Here is a 22,096-nt window from a genome sequence, read left to right on the forward strand (position 1 = left end):
TAAAGAAAACAAATTTTCTCATTTATAGTGTACTGAGATATAAAATGGCTTGACAGGGGAAAAAGCATAAGTCAGCCACCTAATAGAGTTTGATGTGCCATCTACCAAATTTAGATTCTGTTTCCAGTAAGGTGGTGAGCTAAATACTTGAATGGATCCTCTTGTTGAAAACAACAAAAAACAGACAGAAGAGTCAATAAGCTGTCACAGAAGAAGTTAGGACTTCTCAAATCTAGGATTGAGTGAAGACACAGAAATCTGTAGGGATATTGAGGGAGCACTATAGCCAGCTATTTACCAAACAAGGAGGAAAGGGGAAACGAAGACTGAGTTTTGAAGTCATAGCCTCAAAAGGACTCCAGAGACACCGCCCAGAGCCTGCCCAACCTGAGGAATCTAACAGATCTTCTCATCGAAAGTCGGCATCTGGGTGGGTTAAACCATCAGTTTAGAAGGAACAAAAACAAAAAACAAAAAACAGAACTTGGCCTTCATGAATGGTTTCAGCCTCAATTCACACTACCTGGGAGAAATGGAGAAAGATTTGATTTTCAGTGACCCTAGACTATTAGTTCCCATAAACCTGGAAGAAGCAAATGAAGACCCTCTCTGGAGGACTCCACCTCTAATCCAAATGACGATTTCTGCAGGTAAAATTCTAAAGCATCGAGGATCTTGTAGTACAAAATAACTAAACAGCCAAAGCACCATAAGCCAAAACAACAGCATAAAAAGTCCATAAAATTATCATGAATTCAATTCTATGAACTGCGGCCTGAAATATGTCTGTTTCCATACTTATACATATATCACGTACGTATAAAAGAGGTATAAGGCAAATTCTAACCAAGAGCACACTGACAGAGCCACACTGACAATAGAGAAAGAATATTTCAAGCAATAAACATTGCCAGAGATAGGCATTTCATAAAGATAAAAGGTTCAGTTCACCAGAAACCTTGATAATTTTAAATTTGCATGGACTCATAACAGCCTCAAGATATATTAACAAACTATAAGGAGTAAAAAGCAAGTTCAAAATCATAGTAGATTTGTAAATGCTTCCTCAGTAACTGATAGCATAAGCCGATTAAAAATGTATTTTAGCAATTAGGAGTGCGCAAGCGCAGCAGGAAGTGCGTGGCGTGGAGGGCGCGGCTCGCCAGCAGCGAGTGAGGCCTTCTCACCTGTGGGAACTAAGGAAGGGTGGTCAGGAGGCGAGTGGCATGATCGGATGCACCCCCGGAGAAGCAGGCACTGCAGGAGTATGGCTGCACACGGAGGGGCGGGAGGGAGAGGCACCAGTCAAGGGAACATAAAATAGGCTCCACCAGAGGTGCCTGGCTGGGAACCGCGTGGGGTCAGGAGGTACCTCCTGGGCGCGGCCCAGGCGTCAGGACAGGGAACTAGGGAACTGTTCCTCCGCGTCCCGTTACATCGGGAAAGGCTCCTCCCCGCCGCGTCACAGACTATTGATGGCTCAAGGACATCTGGGAACCCGCCCAGCACCCTCCGCCGAGGCGAAACCTCCCCAGTGCCTCCTGCGCCCCTGCGCGCAGGGCGGGCGCTCGGCTCCATGAGCCCCGCACCGAGGCTCCCTGCCCCCCACTCTCCCTCCACCAGGACTCTCGTGGCCGATCCCGCGTGGTGTTTCTTCTCCCTCAAGAGGAAGCAGTAACTTAGCTCAGGGAGTGACTTCAGGAAGAATTTTATCCTAATGATGGTATCTGTGCAGTTTCCAGACTCACTAGAGCCATCATCAGAAAATTGTTAGCCCGCCAAAGGCACAAATACATGTTGGGATACGTCAGGGGGAAAAAATTAGTAAGGATGAAGAGGGTTTGAATAACACAATTAATAAACTTGACATAATGGAGATATATATATATATATACACACACATGGCGGATGAGCACATGGAAAAGTGCTCAGCATCATTAGTTATCAGAGAAATGTAAATTAAAACCAAAAATGAATAGGAAACAAAAGTATCAAGAATGACTCATGTATTTCCACTTCTGGCCAAGATGGAGTAATAGGGACCAGATTTACCCTCTTGTTTGAAACAACCAAATATATATATATATTCTCTGTATCATATGTAACATATATACTGCCTCAATATCATATATAACATTGTATGATACATTAAATAGTATATATATAATACCATATGCAATGCCTTTGTTTATATATAATGCCTCTATATGATATATAACATATGATATGCTATATATTTATAATATATAATTTTATATATTGCCTCTATATGATATATATAACATATATCATATATAACATACCACTCAACAACTACAGAATATACATTATTTTCCTGCACATATGTAACAGTTATCCAGTTACCATAGCTGATCATACACAGGTTGAATCTCAACTAATTTCAAAGAGATAATATCGTATAGAGATACAATATTGCATACATTATAATGCAACTAAGCTCAGAATCAAAACTAAAACAATAACTAATAAAATTTACTGTTGGAAATTAAGAAACAGATATTTATGTGATATATTGGTCATAAATAAATCATAATAGATGAGAAATTATTTAGAACTAGGTATTAATGAAAATATACATAACAAACCTGGGGGATTCACTGAAGCAATATTTAGAGGTAAATGCTGACACTAGAAAAGAAACTCTGAAATTTAATGAGCTAAATATTAATTCCAAGAAGTTAGAAAAAGAACTGCAAAATAAACAGAGAAAAAAAGAGAAAGAAAATACAGAGCAGTATTTAATAAAATAGAAAATTAACATACAATGGAGATAACCTATTCAAAATAAACTATTCAAGCTGGGATGAAGTGAGAGAGTAACATTGACATATATACATTACCATACGTAAAATGGATGGCTAGTGGGGAGCTGCTGCATAGCACAGGGAGATCAGCTCGATGCTTTGTGACGAACTAGAGGGGTGGGATAGGGAGGATGGGAGGGAGGCTCCAGAGGGAGGGGATATGGGGATATATGTATACTTATAGCTGATTCACTTTGTTGTACAACAGAAACTAACACAACATTGTAAAGCAATTATACTCCAATAAAGATATATATATATATATATATAATAATCTATTCAAAAATTAGTTCTTTGAAAAGATCAAAACAAAAATGAAAAATATCTAGTAATATTATTGGTCAAGAAAAAAAAAAAGGAAGAAGACATAAATCACCATTATAGGGAAGAAAGAAGAGGATATACTATAGATGCTGCAGACATTAAAAAGATAACATAATATAAAAATCTTTGTACCAATAAATATAAATATATAGATGCAATGGATAAAATCCTAGAACAATATTAAATCCAGTATTCCATTAAAACTTAATTATATAATATATAAATTTAAAGCCTGTATAAGTAGTAACACTAAAATATCAAGGGTAGGAAGACTCAGTTGTTAAAATATCAATTCTCCAAACTGATCTGTTGATGCAATAGATTCAATGCATTTCTAATCATAATCTAAGTTTTTTTTGGTAGAAATTTACAAGTTTATTCTAAGATGTATATGGAAATACAAACAACCTAAATAGCCAAAACAATCTTGAGAAAGAAGAACAAAGTTAGAGGACTTATACTATCTGACTTCAAAACTTATTGTAAAGCTCCAGAATCAAGACTGTAGTACTAGTAAAGGATTGAAAACTTAGGTTGATGGAACACAATACAAGCCATTTGTTACTTTTTAACAAATGGTACTGGAACAGCTGAGTGCTCATATGGAGGAAAAAAATTAACCTTTATCCCTACCTCACACCATGTACAAAAATTAATGTGAGATAAAACATAGACCTAAACTTAAACACTAAACTATGAAGCTTTTAGAAGAAAGCACAGAAAATAACTTCAGGACTTGGAGGCACACAAAGATTTCTTAGAAATGGTACAGAAAGCATAACCATATAAAAAAAAGAAATTAACAAATTAGACTTCATCAAAAATTTTTAAACTTCTGCATAACAAAAGACATAGGCAAGCTACAGACTGGGAGAAAATGTTTGTAAAACACATATCTGATGAAAAACTCATATCCATGATATACAACTCAAGAATCCCTACAACTCAAGAATAAAAAGATAAGGAACCCAATTAAAAAAAAAAAAAAGGTAAAAGATTTGAACAGACATTTCAACAAAAAAGATAAACCAAGGGCCAATAAGCACATGAAACAGTGCCCAACATCACAAGTCATCAGAGAAATGTAAATTAAAACCAAAATTAGTAGGAAAAAAAGCATCAAGAATGACTCATACATTTCCACTTCTGGAAGATGAAGTAAATAAAAACCATATTTACCCTCTTGTTTGAAACAACCAAAAAAAAAAAAAAAAGATAAAATATATGAAGGAACAATTCTCAAAACAAATCAGATAACAAAGAATGGTGACCTCCAAGAAACAAACAGATAAGGTAAGCCAAATGATTGCCCCAGCTTATTGTTCAGAGAATTTTCAGGTCACAGAGAAGGAAAGGGACACCTTTCCGAAAGTCTCCCTGAGTTGAGGAAACACCTGAGGGTCTGGAGAGTTTGGGGCAGTTAGGGTTTGTGGGGCAGAACACGAAAGACAAGAGCTCTGCACCAATAGAGAACTTTGAGGTCTGCAGAGGGCCCCTCAGGTATTCAGCTGAGTACCCATGGGCGTGTGTGTGAGTGTGTGTGTGTGTGTGTGTGTGTGTGTATGTGTGAGAAAGGGCTAAGGCCAGGGAAAGAACCACTGAAATGATTTCAGGAAACAATAACAGAGCCCTGGGTATGGTGTGAATCTGTGAATCTGACAAGTCATGTGGGGCTTTTTTGTTTGTTTGTTTGTGTGTTTGTTTGGCCACACCACCCGGCATGCAGGATCTTAGTTCCCCGACCAGGGCTCGAAACTGCGCCCCCTGCAGCGGAAGTGCGGAGTCTTGAAGGCAGCATACAGGACAATCTCTGTATCCCAAACCTTAGCACTTAGAAGATATCCAAAAATGTTTGTGGGATTGAACTGCTAACTCTCAGCAATGCATCTCAACAGGTCACAGTCAACTGTGTACCAAGCACTTGGAGCTGTTAATGTCTCCTGACCCCCTCCCGCCCAGCCCCCCCTACTCCATAGACAAAGTGTTACTTAGGACAAGTTTCTTTTAAGTGTGAACCTCTCTGTACTCTTCAAATGCTCACCACCATTACCACCACTGCCCTCCCTCCCCACCCCATCAACTCTCCCCACCCCCATCCCAGCCAGCTTCCGGGGTGCTCCTCCTAGCCTGCTATCCCCAAGCCTTGAGGCTTTTCCTTACTGCTACTTCCCATCAGTTCTGCTATCTGTCCTAATGTGTGATATACTATGAATAAGGTGTTTTTACCCCTGGCACTCTCCACCTTCCCTTTCCAACAACCTCCCTCTCTTGATATAACGTATTTTGTCTAGTAATTGAAGTTTCCCGGAGACACAACATCTTAACCCAAGAAGAGCTGCAGTGGTAGAAATTGCTAGTTCTCTGGCAGACACAGAGAGGAAGTTTGGAGCAAGAAAGTCCTGACCATGCCCCTTAAATCTCTGTTCTTTTTCCTCTACATAGGGCCTACCACTGAGAAGACTCTAAATTGAATACTCAGCATCTCAGAGAGTATTTCACAGAGGAGGAAAATGCCCTATGTGTTTGGGGAAGGAAAGATAGGAAGGCGGTGAGAATACAGAAATTTCATTCAGCAAATCCTAATTGATTCTCTCCTACATACCAGGCACTGCTTTAGGTTTTGGGGATGAAGCAATGAACAAATGCTTTTGTTCCCTTTACACTAGTGGTCCTCAAAATTTCCCCACCATAGAAATATTTTACCTTGGAACATTTGAGTTTGTATTTTCAAAAAGTTCCCCAGGTTATTTTGGTTTCCAGCCAGTTTGGGGAACCACTGTCAAAACAGCAAGTTGAGATGGTCCTTATCAATTAAAAAAGCAGCCCGCAACACCCCCTGCTGTTGATTTTTAGAAAACAGTTTTGTTAAATATCTAGGTGCTACTCTTCCTTCACATGTTATACTGGCATCCAGGGCCTGTCTGAGGCAAATGTGAAGTGGGTGACTTTGGCCTTTAATGTCCTCCCAGTTTTCCCCCAAACACCCAGGAGTCTCCTGATCTGTATATGCCCATGGCCTGTGTAATCAGGTGCCACCTGCACCCCTGAGAAAGCACTGCAAGTTCCCAGTGTTTATCAACCCCCTCATCAGCTGCCCATCAATTATATTTGAGAATCTAACATGTACTGAGGACTTTTGATAAGCCAGGTGTGTTCTTACTGATTTACACATATTTTACCATGTAATTCTAAAAACTACTCTATGTAGTGGGTACGATTATCTTTATAGATGAGAAAAGTGAGACACAGAGAGAGCACACAACATGGCCACTGGTATAAGAGAGAGGTCATTTTTTCCATCTTAACATGACCTTCCATCTCTCTACTGTGCCTCCATCATAATGGTTAAGATCCCAAGGTTTGGAATTGGGAGAGAGAGGGGAGGGATGGGAAGGGACAGGAGGGGAGTTGGGGAGGGGAGAGGAGGTTCTAATCTGCGGCTTCCACTTTACTTGCTAAATGACCTTCACCTCTTTAAGCCTCAGTTTCCACATCTGCAACAGTGAAATACTCTACCATGCCTACTCCACAGAGGTTGTGGAGTTAGTGAGCTTATGGATACAAAGCTTCTACGACTGCATTTGCCACACAGTAGCCTTTTAATATGTGATCATCAGTAGCAGTCCCATAACTATCTACATACCCTGCTTTGTTTTTCTTCACAGTCAGTGTCAGTATTTGACATAATATTATATATTTGTGTATGATTATCTCTCTGTCCCACTAGTTCATAAGCTCCATATGAGAAGGAATTTGGCTTCGTTCACCTCTATCCGCAGGACTTACAATAACACGTGGCTCCTAGTAAGCACACCACAAACAGTTATTGAAAGAATGGTTGTTATGGCCCTCATTATCTCTATCACACCTTGCTGCACACCCAGTAGCTGCCCTTTAAATGCCTGCTATGTGGTTTGTGGCAAATAGAAACAAAAGCATTTACCATCATACTATATTGCCTCCCACCATGGGTAAATTGAATGAATAAATGACCTCCTGGCTGAGATAACATACTTGAAGACACAGATCACAAAAACAAAGAGAGACCCTTATATAAAGTTATCACAAATTATATTGTGTGCTTTCTACTTTGGCGTCTATGAACAAAAATTGAATGTCACGGGCACTCAGGAAAGAGTGAGCAACAGCAGCACATTTTGGGTCTCAATTTGCTACACGGTGTCCCCAGTCCCTGCTGTGTCTGGCCATTTGGCTAAATAAATATACAGCCTCCGAGGGGGTGGGGAGTCTCTGGCTCTAGTCCTTGGCGTGATTTCCCTTGGCTCTACACTCATTTTCCAAAATCAGTTTATGCTTCATCAATAAGATCTATTTGATTTTATGTATGACTCAGAACTAAATAATCACAAGACTTAAATAATGCATCAGAATTTTACATGTCAAAACATGTGATACTCTTTCATTTCAGTGACACTTGTTGTAAAAATGCTTTCGTTATTTTAAGGAATTGGATATTTGTGATCACCTGAGCTAAGTTATTAGACACAATAGGGAAATAATCTTTTCTTAAAGCTTTATATAACGGTCAATTTGTTTCATGAGTTGCACAGGTAAGGCTTTGTTTCTTCTATCAGGATGCCCATGATGTCATTGTTTTTTCAGGAACTTAATATAATGTGCATTATGAATCATCAAGAAAGAAAGGATACTGTGTTCCACATTCCCCAAACTTATTTAAGATTAAAATAATTCTTGGCAGAATATCTAATAGGGACAGAATTTAGCACAACGTGCTTTGAGAAATGTTGCCCTATATTAACTGATTAAAGTTTTTCACCTCCAGAGAGGTCAGGCTCTGTCTTTTTGTGATGTCTCCAACCATTGATGTTCAGTACTGTGATTATTTAATTAGGGGCTTGAAAGATGGAGAAATTCTATCAATACTTTTTCATACATTAACTATAATCCTTTTGTAAGATAAATTTCCCTTTATTGACTAGTTACCCAATTGTACAGTTTGTAAAGGAAAGGGAGGATAAATGCATGATTTTGTCCCCAATCCTCCAATTTCTTTTTAGCATCATTTTGAATGCATTGAGTTTAACACATTTGATGACCTTGAATCCACTCCAGTTATTAATCTTATTAATGCTCAAATCATTCCACCTTGGCTAGTGGGAATCTTTTCAAATTGACTTCTGTGAGTCATTTTGAGATGATCCCAATAGTATTTAATAGCTCCTTGCCACTTATTTGATAAGATATTCTATGTTCATCATGTAGATTTCCTGCTCCAGATTTCAAATCAGCTATTTCTCCTGAAAGCTTTGGCTTCTCTTGTTGGAAATAGTGTCTGGAAACCACAATCTAGGTGCTAGAGGTATGACCACTCTTAAAAGACGTCAATTTGCTCATATTTTTTGGATGTCATAAAGAATTTTCTGCAAACTGTATGCAGTCCTAAAAACACTTGCTTAAGAATGATTATCTGGATCTCTTGCTTCTTATAATTGCTTATGTATCTGTGTCCTTTCTGACGTTAAGAGTTTTACAGCCATAACCTCTCCTTCACTGGTCCCTGACCCAAAGTTTGTAGCATGCTAGACACTCAGAATATATACTTTGGATGAGAAAAATCAGGCTTTAGATGCTGAAAGAAATTACCAAAAATGCATTTCAGAAATATGAGGCGATATGGTCGCATAATTAGGATAACTCAGTAGGCTCTGAGGTCATGATTTTAATAGGTTTAACATTTGCTTGGATGTTTGAGTTCATGTATGTTTGTTTAAAAAGCAACCACTTTGAATGTAAACTGATACAGCCACTATGGAGAACAGTATGGAGGTTCCTTAAAAAACTAGAACTACCATACGACCCAGCAATCCCACTACTGGGCATATACCCTGAGAAAACCACAATTCAGAAAGAGTCATGTACCACAATGTTCATTGCAGCACTATTTACAATAGCCAGGGCATGGAAGCAACCTAAGTGTCCATCGACAGATGAATGGGTAAAGAAGATGTGGCACATATATACAATGGAATATTACTCAGCCATAAAAAGAAACAAAATTGAGTTATTTGTAGTGAGGTGGATGGATCTAGAGTCTGTCATACAGAGTGAAGTAAGTCAGAAAGAGAAAAACAAATACCACATGCTAACACATATATATGGAATCTAAAAAAAAAAGAAAAAAATGGTCATGAAGAACCTAGGGGCAAGACAGGAATAAAGACGCAGACCTACTAGAGAATGGACTTGAGGATACGGGGAGGGGGAAGGGTAAGCTGGGACAAAGTGAGAGAGTGGCATGGACTTATATACACTACCAAACGTAAAATAGATAGCTAGTGGGAAGCAGCCGCATAGCACAGGGAGATCAGCTTGGTGCTTTGTGACCACCTAGAGGGGTGGGATAGGGAGGGCGGGAGAGAGGGAGACGCAAGAGGGAAGAGATATGGGGATATATGTATATGTACAGCTGGTTCACTTTGTTATACAGCAGAAACTAACACACCATTGTAAAGCAATTATACTCCAATAAAGATGTTAAAAAAAAGCAACCACTTTACAGGCTTAGCCTCTATTTTTAAAGGAGCACTTCTGTGAAAAGATGCAAGTCTTTTTTTTTTTTTTTTTTTTTTTTTTAGATGCAAGTCTTAATTGCCTACTTCAGGTCATCCTCACCTGAGCATTTCAACCTAAAGTAATTGTCTAATACAGACAAACATGGGTGAGGCAGGTCCAAGGGCTCCGCAGGGACAGGGTGGGGGGTGGAATGACAGATTGGTTGAGAGATATGAGGACTTTGGTTGATGGGTGGGGAAGCACATGTGTGGGAAGTGCCTGGGAAGTTGCAGATGGGCCCTGGACAGTTTGAAGCCTTTGAATGGGAGAGGTAGGATCTGAAGTACAGGCCTTGGTAGGAAGCTAGTTAAGGCGAGAGGTGGATATGGCTGTTACTGGGGCAGGGAATGGATGTGAAAAAATTGGCCTTTCTTCCTCTGTCTCCATCTCCTTCCACTTCTAACTTCCTGCTAAATTTTGCTCCTGCAAGCCCCATCTTTGCTCTATTTCCCATACTCTCTCTCTATTCCTATTTCCAGGCAACAGCCCCTTTCTCCAAGAACCCTTAATTGGCCAATATTTGGAATATAAGAATGAGAATTTTTGCTTACTAATGGGAAAACCCAATGCTGCCTACCCTCAGCAAATGAGTTATTGTGAGGAAATGGAAAAGCTCTGAAAATCAATAAGCAAGCTAAGAGAACCCACCCTGGAAGCTGGCAGGACATTGGGTAGCTCCAGGAGCAAGAAAGTAGGAGCTAATGGATCAGTTTCCCGGCAGGAACGGTCTGGTCCAGGATGTCTGGGGTAAACCATTTGTCAGAATCTCAAAAGAGAGCTTGTCTTGCCAACATCATGAGAGGAAGTGAGAGGCAGCCCACTGGATTTACTCTCCCATCAAGACTACACATGGGGGACTTCCCTGGTGGTCCAGTGGTTAAGAATCGGGCTTGCAATGCAGGGGACATCAGTTCGATCCCTCATGGGGAACTAAGCCCGCGTGCCACGAGAGAGGAGCTTGCGCGCCCCAACTAAGACCCGACACAGCCAACAAATAAATATGTATTTTTTTAAAAAAAGAGACTACACATGGTAGGGGGAAGTGTCTGAAATTGGCTGTCCTGATAGGAAGAGAGAATGAATGCTGCTCAGTCAAAAAAAAAAGATGATTTTTTTTTAACCCAATAATGTGGACATTATTATTTCTTTGCAAACTGAATATGAAAACAGTGCCAGGAGGATTGTTTCTGGCGATGGTGGTGTGGAGGCATTCAGCCTACAGAGGCAGAACTGGCCAGAAGCCCAACAGTTGCATCTTCTGTCCAGGCCTGTGTCCAGGCTCTGAAGTGTTCAGCATTATAATCTGGGCATTGTTCCTGGCTCCTTAACCTTCATGCCTGACTCTCTGGACCTCCTAGACATTCTCATATGCTTTAACAAATTTCTTTACTACTTACACTAACTAAAGTAGGTTTGCAACTAAATTCTCCGACTGATATATCTACCTCATACTAGGTATTTGATATGTGGTATCTCATTGAAGCTGGAAACAACCTATTGAGGTTTGAAAAGAGGGCAGGGGAATATTATGAAAAACCTTGTTGGAATGTGTTATGTATACAAAGGGGAGCCATTAAATGTCACTTTGAAAAGGAAGTGGGGGAGCTATAGTGTCAGTGGAGGAAAGCCTGAATTATCTCAGGACTTTTTCAACCAACAGAGAGAAAACAAAAAGGAACAGCAGCTGTGGCCAAGCACAATTCTTCTAGAATGCCTCTGCAAAGTATAAACAACCTTACTTTGGCCACCAATGGGTGCGGCTAGCTCAGGTGCCTGCCTCTCGCTAATGAGCAGCTTGTGTGTGAGCAGGCCCAGCCCACTTACCTAAAAGTCAAGAGTCAACTCTCCCCTTTCCCATGGTGGAAATAGATCTACAGGCCACTGTGGAAATTCACACCAACCACCTACGCTCATCAATCTTAAACACAGATGAGCATTCATTTTAAACATAAATGATGGGACTTCCCTGGTGGTCTAGTGGCTAAGACTGCGCTCCCAATGCAGGCGGCCCGGGTTCACTCCCTGGTCAGGGAACTAGATCCCACATGCCGCAACTAAAAGATCCCACATGCCACAGCGAAGATTCTGCATGCTGCAACTATGACCCGGCGCAGCCAAACAAAGAAAGAAAGAAATATTTTTTTAAAAAAACATAAATGAGCCCCTGTGGTAGCCAGAATAATGGCCCCAAAGATATCTACGTTCTAATCCCTGGGAACTATGAATAAATTAGGTTCTATGGCAAAGGGGAACTAAAGTTGCAGATGAAATTAAAGTCAGCTGACCTTAAGATAGAGCAATTATCCTAGATTGTCCAGGTGAGTCCAATGGAATTACAAGGGTCCATAAAAGTGGAAGAGGGAGGCAAAAGGGGAGTCCAGAGTGATGGGATGTGAGGTGAACTTGATCAGCTGTGGCTGGCTTTGATAAAAGAGGAAGGGGCCATGAGCCCAAGGAATGTGGGCAGCCTCAGAAGCTAGAAAAAGCAAGGAAACAGATTCTCCTCTGGAGCCTCAAGAAAGGAACACAGCCTTGCTAACACCTGGATTTTATTCCAGGAAGCCCCATGTTGGACTTCTAACCTACAAAACTGTAAGATAGCAAGTTTGTATTGTTTTAAGTCACTAAATTTGTGGTAATTTGTTACAGCAACCATAGAAAGTTCACACAGCCCCCATGGATGAAAACCCTGAGTGTGGGAGACTTACCATGATCAATAAACAAAGGCCCACTTGAAGAATTCTGATCTGAGAGATAGTTATATATGTAAGAAGTACATCTGACTGCTGATCAACTGGATACTAACAGACACAAAACCCACTTAAGAAAAGATCTGGCATTGTGAGATCTTGGACTACCAGCCTCTCTGAATAAAGTGAGGTTAATATCTGCTGTGGTTAATGCAGTGTTGATAGGATTAAACGAAGTGGTAGAAATGTCTATACAGTAAGGGTTAGTACACAAACAAGTTATTTTTTAAATTGTTATTGCTAGCTCTGACTAAACTAACAGTTGGCAGGGGGGACCACCTAGGCCATCATAGACCTTCTGTTATTTGGAGACCATCCAAGTGACATCATCGCACTGGATACTGCACGTTCAATAAATATTATTTAGAGGTATGCAGTATGATATCTAAGAGCACAGACAATAGGTTAAGACAGATCTGAATTCTGCCTCTGTGTGCCATCAGGTGAATTACTTAACCTCCTCATCTGTAAAATGTGAATAAGGGAATTGTGAGAATGAAAATGAGATAATGTCAATAAAGCACTTGGCACCCGGCCTGGGTTGCATCAGGAACTCAGCTTAATGGTAGCTCTATTATTGATAATGAGCACTTACTGATATAGGACCTCTACCACCTTTGAACATTTAAATTATTTTTACCTGTATCATTTCATTTGATTATCAATTCTTCCCTTGGGAAGAAGCATGGCAAGTTTATATCCATTTTTCAAATGTGAAAAATAATGCACAGAAAAGAAACACACCTCGCTATAGGGAACTAATACAAGGATTGGTTTCACCTGAAAAAATTCAAGGGGCACTACAATAACTAGAATAATCCAGGAGTAAATTTCCTGTTGTTCACACCAATAATACTAGAAGACTAGCAGGAAATAAATAATACAGATCTTCAAAGTCTTTTAAATACCATTCAGTAGGAAGACAGTGGCATGCTAAAGAAGGAGAACTTAGGTAAATTTTTTAAAGCCAGACTTAAGTGGAAAGAGTCTGTTGTAGGCCATTCAAAAGAAAGAGGTCAAATGAGGCAAAAATCCCCTGCCCAAAATCCCCCCTGTTTAGTGAGAGTTTAGAAGACAAACCATGATAGAATCTACAAGAGGAGTTGGAGCCATTCCAAAACAAACATCTGTAGATGTTCTTCATTATCCACAGGGAAAGCAGAGGAGGAAAATAACTTTTACATGTAATCAACTTACAATAAGAAATTTGGAATGTGGTTCAGTGGTTCCTCCCATTAACTCATGGGAAAGTTTTCAGTGAGTTGCTGGCTTTTCATCAGCTAAAAATAATAAAAGTCAAATAACGAGAAAAGTTTTGCAAGAAAAGAATGAACTATATTGGGAAGAGATTATTTTTTCTAAGTGTTTCACCACTGGGATGGAAAAATGGATACAGTCTATGTCAGCCAACTCCTGGGCTTGACACTGATGTTGTTTTCCTTCTTTCTTTTCCTCTTTCTTCCTTCCTTCTCCCCTCCTTTCCCCCCTCCCTTTCTTGTCTTCCTACCTTTCTTTCTTCTTTCTTTCCTTATCTTCCTCTCTCCCTCCCTTTCTCTTAATTCCCCAACCGGGGATTGAACCTGGGTCACAGCAGTGAAAGCACAGAGTCCTAACCACTAGACCATCAGGGAATCCCCATCCTCTCCTTTCTTAATGAAGAAACTCAGCACTCACTCAACCATTAGAACTCAGGTCAAGCCCAGCCGTCTTACCTGGGAAGTTTTTTCAGCAGCTGGTGTACATCTCTGTTACAATCCTATCATACGTCATTATTATTATGCTGGCCATAAAGTTTGTTTGGGATTTTCCGTAACATCTTACAGAAAAACCCGAACGAACGTCAATACCATTTTGTTTCATTCCATTATAAAGTAAGATAGGTAACCTATACGTCCAACAATAGGAAAATATCAATAGATAAATAAATTAGAGTCAATGCTATGTAATATTACAATTTAAATAACAAAACAACCATGTTTTAAGAGAACAGTTAATGTTATGAGGAAGTGTTAAGTGAAAAAGCAGAATTTACACTGTATGTAATATATTTGTACATGCACAGAAAAAAGTGGGAAAGGATACACACCAAATTGTTAATTATGATTGCCTCTTGCAAGAGGGTGGGTGGGAGGGGAGAAGCTCTTTCATTTTTTACTTCACATGCTTTTATATTGGTTGAGGGTCTTTTTTTTCCCAATAAGCATACACTGCTTTGGGTTTTAATATCAAGTTGTTAGAAAATGAATGAAAAAAATTCTTAGCATATTAGCAAGTCAAATCCAGCAGTGTATAAAAGAAAGATAATACATCATAACCAACTGGAATTTAACCTAGGAATGTGAGGTTAGTTTAAAATTTGAAAATCAAACAATGTAATTCACTGTATTAATGGAATAAAGGAGAAAAATCATATGATCATATTAATAGGTGCAGAAAAAGCATTTGACAAAATTTAACATTATTTATGGTGAAATCTCAGCAAATTAGGATTAGTGAAGACCCTCCTCAATCTGATAAAGGGCATCTGCAAAATACCTACAGTTAACATCATGCTTAGTGGCGAAATATTAAATGTTTTCCCCATTAGATAACAAACAAGGCAAGATTGTCCACTCTGAACACATCTAATCAACATTGTATTGGAGACGTTAGGCAATAAAGTAAGAAAAATAAAATCATGAAGATTGGGAAAGAACAGATAAAACTGTTTCTATTTGCAGATGATATGGTCATCAATATAGAAAATCCTAAGTAACTGCAAAACAACTTCTAGAATAAATGAATTTAGCAAAATTGTAAGATACAAGGTCAACATGTAAAAAGGAACATATTAAAAGTAGCAAATAATTTGAAATAAATTTTAAAAATTCCATTTCAATAGCAGCAAAAAAATGAAATGCTGGGCTTCCCTGGTGGCGCAGTGGTTAAGAATCTGCCTGCCAACGCAGGCGACATGGGTTCGAACCCCGCTCAAGGAAGATCCCACATGCCGCGGAGCAACTGAGCCCATGCACCACAACTACTGAGCCTGTGCCCTAGAACCCGTGAGCCACAACTACTGAAGCCCGCGTTCCTAGAGCCCGTGCTCCACAACAAGAGAAGCCATCACAATGAGAAGCCCACGCACTGCAACAAAGAGTAGCCCCCGATTGCTGCAACTAGAGAAAACCTGCACACAGCAACAAAGACCCAATGCAGCCAAAAATAAAATAAATTTATTTTTTGAAAAATGTTTAGGAATAAATTTCACAAAAGATATGCAAGACGTCTACACTGAAAATCTCCAAAATATTGCTGAGAGAAATTAAAGAAGACCTAAATAAATGGGGAAATATACCTGTTAATATACAAGAAGATACAATATTGTTAAGATGCCACTTCTCTCTAAATTGGGATTCAGTGCAATCTCGATCATAATCCTGCCAGGCTCTTTAATAGAGATTGAGAAACTGATTCTAAAATTTACATGTAAATGAAAAGGATAATAAAATAGCCAGATAATTCTTGAAAAAGAAAGAACAAAGTTGGAGTACAGGCTGATACTACCCATCTCCATAATTTACTATAAAGTATGGTAATCAAAACAATGTGGTAGCAGCATAAAAATACACAAGTAAATAAACAGAATCGAGCTTAGAAATCGATCCATGCTTATATGGTAAACTGATTTTCAACAACAAAAGTTCCCAAGCAGTCCAATGGGAAACGTCTTTCCAACAAGTGCTGCTGGAACAACTGAATATCCACATGGGGAAAAAAATGAAACCTTGACCTTTACCTCACACCTGCACAAAAGTCAGTGTGAAATAGGTGATAGAACTAAACATAAAGGGTAGAACTATAAAGCTTCTGAAATAAAACAGAACATTATACTTGTGGCTTAGGAACAGGCAAAGGTTTCTTGAAAATGACAAGGAAAGCCATAACTATAAAGAAAAGAAAGTGAGGGACTTCTCTGGTGGTGCAGTGGTTAAGACTCTGCATTCTCAATGCAGGGGGCCCAGGTTCAATCTCTGGTCAGGGAACTAGATCCCACATGCATGCTGCAACTAAGGAGGCTGCCTGCTGCAACTAAGACCTGGTGCAACCGAATAAAAACAAATAAATAAATAAATATTTTTTTAAAAAAGAAAATAAAAGAACGTGATAAATTAGACTTCATCAAAATTAAAACTCTGTTCGTCAAAAGACACTATTAAAATTTAACAGAGAAACCATAGACCAGGAGAAGGTATTCTCAACACTAATATTTGACATAAGACTGATAATTAGAATAGGTAACGAATTCCTACGACTCAGTTTAAGAAAGGTCAAAAAATCCAATCAAATAATGGGCAAAATATTTTAACATATGTTTTACAAAGGAAGATTTATGAATGACAAACACATGAAAAAGGTGTTTAACATCGTTAACCATCAGGAATTAATGATCAGAGTCTCAGAGAAACACAAATTAAAATCACAATGAGATTACCACTACATACCCATCAGAAAGGTTAAAGTTAGACACTCTAACACCAAATACTGGCAAAGATACGGGGCACCTGCAATTCTCAGACATTACTGGTGGCAGTGTAAAATGCATTGCCACTTTCTAAAAGGTCTGGCAGTTTCTTATAAAACTAAACATATGCTGACGCCATAACCCAGCAATTCTACTCCTAAGTATTTATCCAAGAGAAATGAAAGCACGTGTCCACAAAAAAAGAACATACAAAAATGTTCATAGCCTCTTTATTCATAATAGCCTCAAACAGGAAATAGCTCAGGTAACCATCAATGAGAGACTAGTCTGCATTCATACAATAGAATACTACTCAGCAATAAAAAGGAATGAAGTGCTGATGCACGTAACAACGTGGATGAACCCCAAAAGTTCACTCGCTGAGGGAAAGAAATTTTCCACGAAAAAGTACATACTGTATGATTCCATTTATATAAAGTTCTAAAAGAGGCGTAACTCATCTCTGGTGAATAAAAAATCAGAACAGTGTTACCTCTGGGAGGTAACTGACTAAGACAGGGCATGAAGGAATTATTTGAGATGATAATAATGTTCTCTGTCTTCAAAGGTGTTTTTACGTTACCGCCCTGGGAGAACAGAAAGAAAGCAGCGCGGCTCTGGGGCAACCCTGGCCTGCAGCCTCCGCGCTTCCTGCCGCCGCCGCCGGCCCGGACCCGTCACCCCAGGCGCAGACCCACGCCGAAAACCTCAAACCAAACCCAGCGGAAGGATTCAACTCGAACTTTCCCGAGCGCCAGAGGCTCACCTATTACAGAGCTCACCGGTTTGAATAGCCTGCCACTTTTCCTACAAGATCTTATTAATAAAGCCGGACAAACTTGCAGTGTATAGGCTCAGTATCAGATACCTGACAAAAGAGTTTTTTGGCTGTTGCATTAAAACCTTCCTCAGCTAACAGAAATGGAGACCAGAATAGGCACAGAGCAAAACTCAGAGAAGTCCTGAAAGGGGTAAGAAAAGTCCTGTTTCAGGCTCTGAATGGGTTTGTATTGGTTGTCACTATAGACGCGTTGGTCTTTTCTGCTTCTCCTACTATTGAAGGTTGCCTAGGGTTTCTACTTCCGGTGTTATACATCAGAGAGCATACGAACTTAACCACACTTCAACATCAGCCACACTGGGCATTTAAACTCTCCAAGTGTACTGTCTCCCCAAAGACCTGATGGAGCCCATGGCCTCCCACTGCCAGCCGTCAGTTATAACCCACACCAGCTTCCCCCAGAAACTCTTCTTTTATAGAATTATGCAACATCTGCCAATTAAGGAGTCTGCTGGATAGTTCATCCAGATTCCTGGCAATGAGTTTCCAACGAAGGTTAAGAATCCTCGTGGACAGAACGAGAAAGGGAAAGATGGATCTTTACTTCCCACCTCCATTGCTTTTAGGCAGCAGTTGCTCCAGCCATTACTTCAACCTCCATTTCATACTTGAAACGTGAACAAAAGAATTCATCTTTGGAACTAAACACAAACTAGATTTTACACCCACTGTCTGAGATGCCATAGGAACAAATGTTCTAGAAAATATCAAAGCAGAATTGTTCAGGGGAAGATCAGGCTGCTGAGATGCTTTGTTGGGCCAAGAATCATATTCAGATGATTAAGCCTGAAGAGAGGGCTTTCCTGATGGCACACTGGTTAACTGAAGAGAGGGTTTTCCTGGTGGCGCACTGGTTAAGAATCAGCCTGCCAATGCAGGGGACACGGGTTCGAGCCCCGGTCCGGGAAGATCCCACATGCCGCGGAGCAACTAAGCCTGTGTGCCACAACTACTGAGCCTGTGCTCTAGAGCCTGTGCTCTAGAGCCCGTGAGCCACAACTACTGAGCTCACGTGCCACAACTACTGAAGCCCGCGCGCCTAGAGCCTGTGCTCCACAACAAAGAGAAGCCACGGCAATGAGAAGCCTGCACACCGCAACGAAAAGTAGCCCCCGCTCGCCGCAACTAGAGAAAGCCCACGTGCAGCAACAAAGACCCAACACAGCCAAAAATAAAATAAAATAAATAAATAAATTAAAAAAAAAAAAAAGCCTAAAGAGAGGGACTTCTTACCAAAGAAAGGCAAGGGGCCTGGGTTTGGTATAACACACTCTGGTTTTTTTAAATGACAAGCTAGATTATAACCATGCAACTCAAGACCACTCCCAAATGAAGAAGGAACAGAGCATTTACAAAAACAAAATAGAAGTTACTTTTAATATTTACCACTGGACAAATACCATATGCTAACACATATATATGGAATCTAAAAAAAAAAAAAGGTTCTGAAGAACCTAGGGGCAGGACAGGAATAAAGACACAGATGTAGAGAATGGATTTAAGGACACGGGGAGGGGGAAGGGTAAGCTGGGACAAAGTGAGAGAGTGGCATGGACATATATACACTACCAAATGTAAAATAGATAGGTAGTGGGAAGCAGCCACATAGCACAGGGAGATCAGCTCGGTGCTTTGTGACCACCTAGAGGGGTGGGATAGGGAGGGAGGGAGGGAGGGAGACGCAAGAGGGAGGGGCTATGGTGATATATGTATACATATAGCTGATTCACTTTGTTATACAGCAGAAACTAACACAACATTGTAAAGCAATTATACTCCAATAAAGATATTAAAAAAAAAAAGTTTATTACTGGAGAAGCTGTGTTGGATGACATAAACAGTCCTGTCCCAGCCAGAATGGATCCTTTACTAATAAGGAAAAAGTAATACCTGGAAAAAATTCACCACCGTATTAACTATAAATAAGGATCCCTTAATCCTAGGTCTCTTCTGGATGCTAGGATGCAACAAAAAGAGTCTGGTTATCTCTATCCTGTTCCAAATTATTTAGCCTTTGAAAGAAGCTTTTTAAATAAAACTATGCATGAAAGCAGTAATTGGCAAGATAATACTGTGCCAATAGGAAATGATAATGACCTAAAACATGAGTCAGTTGGTCCATCTCAGAGAATAAACCAGATGCTTTCTGGAGATCATGTAAGGTTTTTTCCATATAATGATAACGGTGACTCAGAAAGGACTAGGAAAAACTTAGACCTTGATTTTGAAGATATCAAACACATGCAGCAGAATGAGGGATTTTTCCAATCTGACTTTCTGCTGAGGATTTTATCTGTTGGAATAACAGGAAATCCTGACTTACGTCCAAGATTCTTTTTATAAGTGCACCTTCGTGTGTTCAGACCATCAGCAGCGACAATCTTTGACCCTCAAGTCGAGCTGCAGGGTAGCTAGTTACAACCACAGCAGTGGCTGCAGCACCAGCAAGGTGGGGGAGCAGCGACCGATTCAGAAAATGAGGCAGATGCAAGTTCACGGCAGGCTTGCGGATTGGAAATCTAACCAGTCCATGCATTTCTGTTGTCTCCAGCAAGACCTACAGCAATGTAAGGGCCTTTTGAGAATTTCCCTACAAATCTGAGTTTAAGAATCTGCCTTCTACACAGAACTTTATTTTCTGAAATTGGTCTGTTTTAATTCTAAGTTTACCTCATTGGACTTTGCTGTAGGAAGTTTTGAACCATCACCCAACTTCTAACTTAGAAGATTTGGTCCATTGCTTATGAATTTCTAAAAAACAACAACGTGGAAGAAATGCACAGCCTGCTGTGGTAACTTCCCAGACATGTTGTGAGGGGACACAGCACTATATCAATGCCAGCCAGAAACTCAACTTCAGGCTCACAGACATTTTAAAAGTTTCAGAATGGAGGAAGAGTTTTCAGTGAAACATATCCAGCTGAATAAAATAGCGTAAATAACACACAGACTGTCACGCTTAGACTATCACTAAGGATGCTGACACATCACACATTAACTGTCACACATCTTCAGCCTCTTTATTATCCATCAGAGACCAGACTTTTCCTGGAATGATATCCAGTGAGTGCCTCTAACTCCAAACCCAACTTTCATCTTGGTTTTGGAATGATGCTTAAGGTAAGATTGCAAAGTGATAAAACTGAATGATGCCAGCAAGTTCAAAGGGAGGGAGGCATTGATGCACATTGCTTGTATTTTTTTTTAAATAATTGCTTAATGAATTTCCCACTTCGTGGAAGTACTTTAATGTTGAACAGCGAATATGTTTTTTAATTTAATTTATTTATTTTTGGCTGCGTTGGGTCTTCGTTGCTGTGCGGGCTTTCTCTGGTTGCCAGGAGCGGGGGCTACTCTTCGTTGGGGTGCACGGGCTTCTCATTGCAGTGGCTTCTCTTGTTGCAGAGCACAGGCTCTAGGAGTGTGGGCTCAGGAGTTGTGGCTTGCGGGCTCTAGAGCGCAGGCTCAGTAGTTGCGGCGCACGGGTTTAGTTGCTCCGTGGCATATGGTATCTTCCCAGACCAGGGCTCTAACCCGTATCCCCTGAATTGGCAGGCGGATTCTTAACTACTGCGCAACTGGGGAAGTCCCACACTGCTTGTATTGTCATTCCAAACCAAATTGTAATTTTTGATCTTAGAAGACAATTCAAAAAATCGAATATGTATACATCAGCATTAAAATAGAAACTGTGCTGCTTCAAATAGTAATATACTGCATTTCACCTTATTCTGGGCATCACATTGTGTGAATTTTTTTTTTTTTGAGGGGAAAAATGAGCATGTCAGATGCTTCTAAATAAGAAAAATTTTTCTCTATTTAAATTTGTTGTATCAGACTAAAAATGAAACACACGAGGTTTGAACCTCTAGACTGTTATTAGTAAATCAAACACAAAGTTAAACTAAAACTATTTCCCTATATTTTTAGCTTCTGTTTTTACTTCAGATATTAAAATAAATAGTGATATTTTTATAAAAAGGAAATCTCAGGTGTCCATCGATGGATGAATGGATAAACAAGATGTGGCACATATATACAATGGAATATTACTCAGCCATAAAAAGAAACGAAATTGGGCTTCCCTGGTGGCGCAGTGGTTGAGAATCTGTCTGCCAATGCAGGGGACAAGGGTTCGAGCCCTGGTCTGGGAAGATCCCACATGCCGCGGAGCGGCTGGGCCCGTGAGCCACAATTACTGAGCCTGCGCGTCTGGAGCCTGTGCTCCGCAACAAGAGAGGCCGCGATAGTGAGAGGC

General features: G+C 40.0%; 1 protein-coding gene and 1 pseudogene across 1 annotated transcript in view; one reads left to right on the top strand and one right to left on the bottom strand.

Annotated features, from left to right (window-relative positions):
- The window catches only part of LOC133094976 (cytidine monophosphate-N-acetylneuraminic acid hydroxylase), a 272,381-nt gene that overhangs the window by 97,829 nt on the left and 152,456 nt on the right, over window positions 1-22,096 (bottom strand). The gene's annotated exons all lie outside the window — the stretch shown is intronic.
- Window positions 17,520-18,514, top strand: LOC133095651 (aryl hydrocarbon receptor-like; annotated as a pseudogene).

Source organism: Eubalaena glacialis, chromosome 7 (assembly GCF_028564815.1).
Source record: "Eubalaena glacialis isolate mEubGla1 chromosome 7, mEubGla1.1.hap2.+ XY, whole genome shotgun sequence".
Lineage (NCBI taxonomy): Eukaryota > Metazoa > Chordata > Mammalia > Artiodactyla > Balaenidae > Eubalaena > Eubalaena glacialis.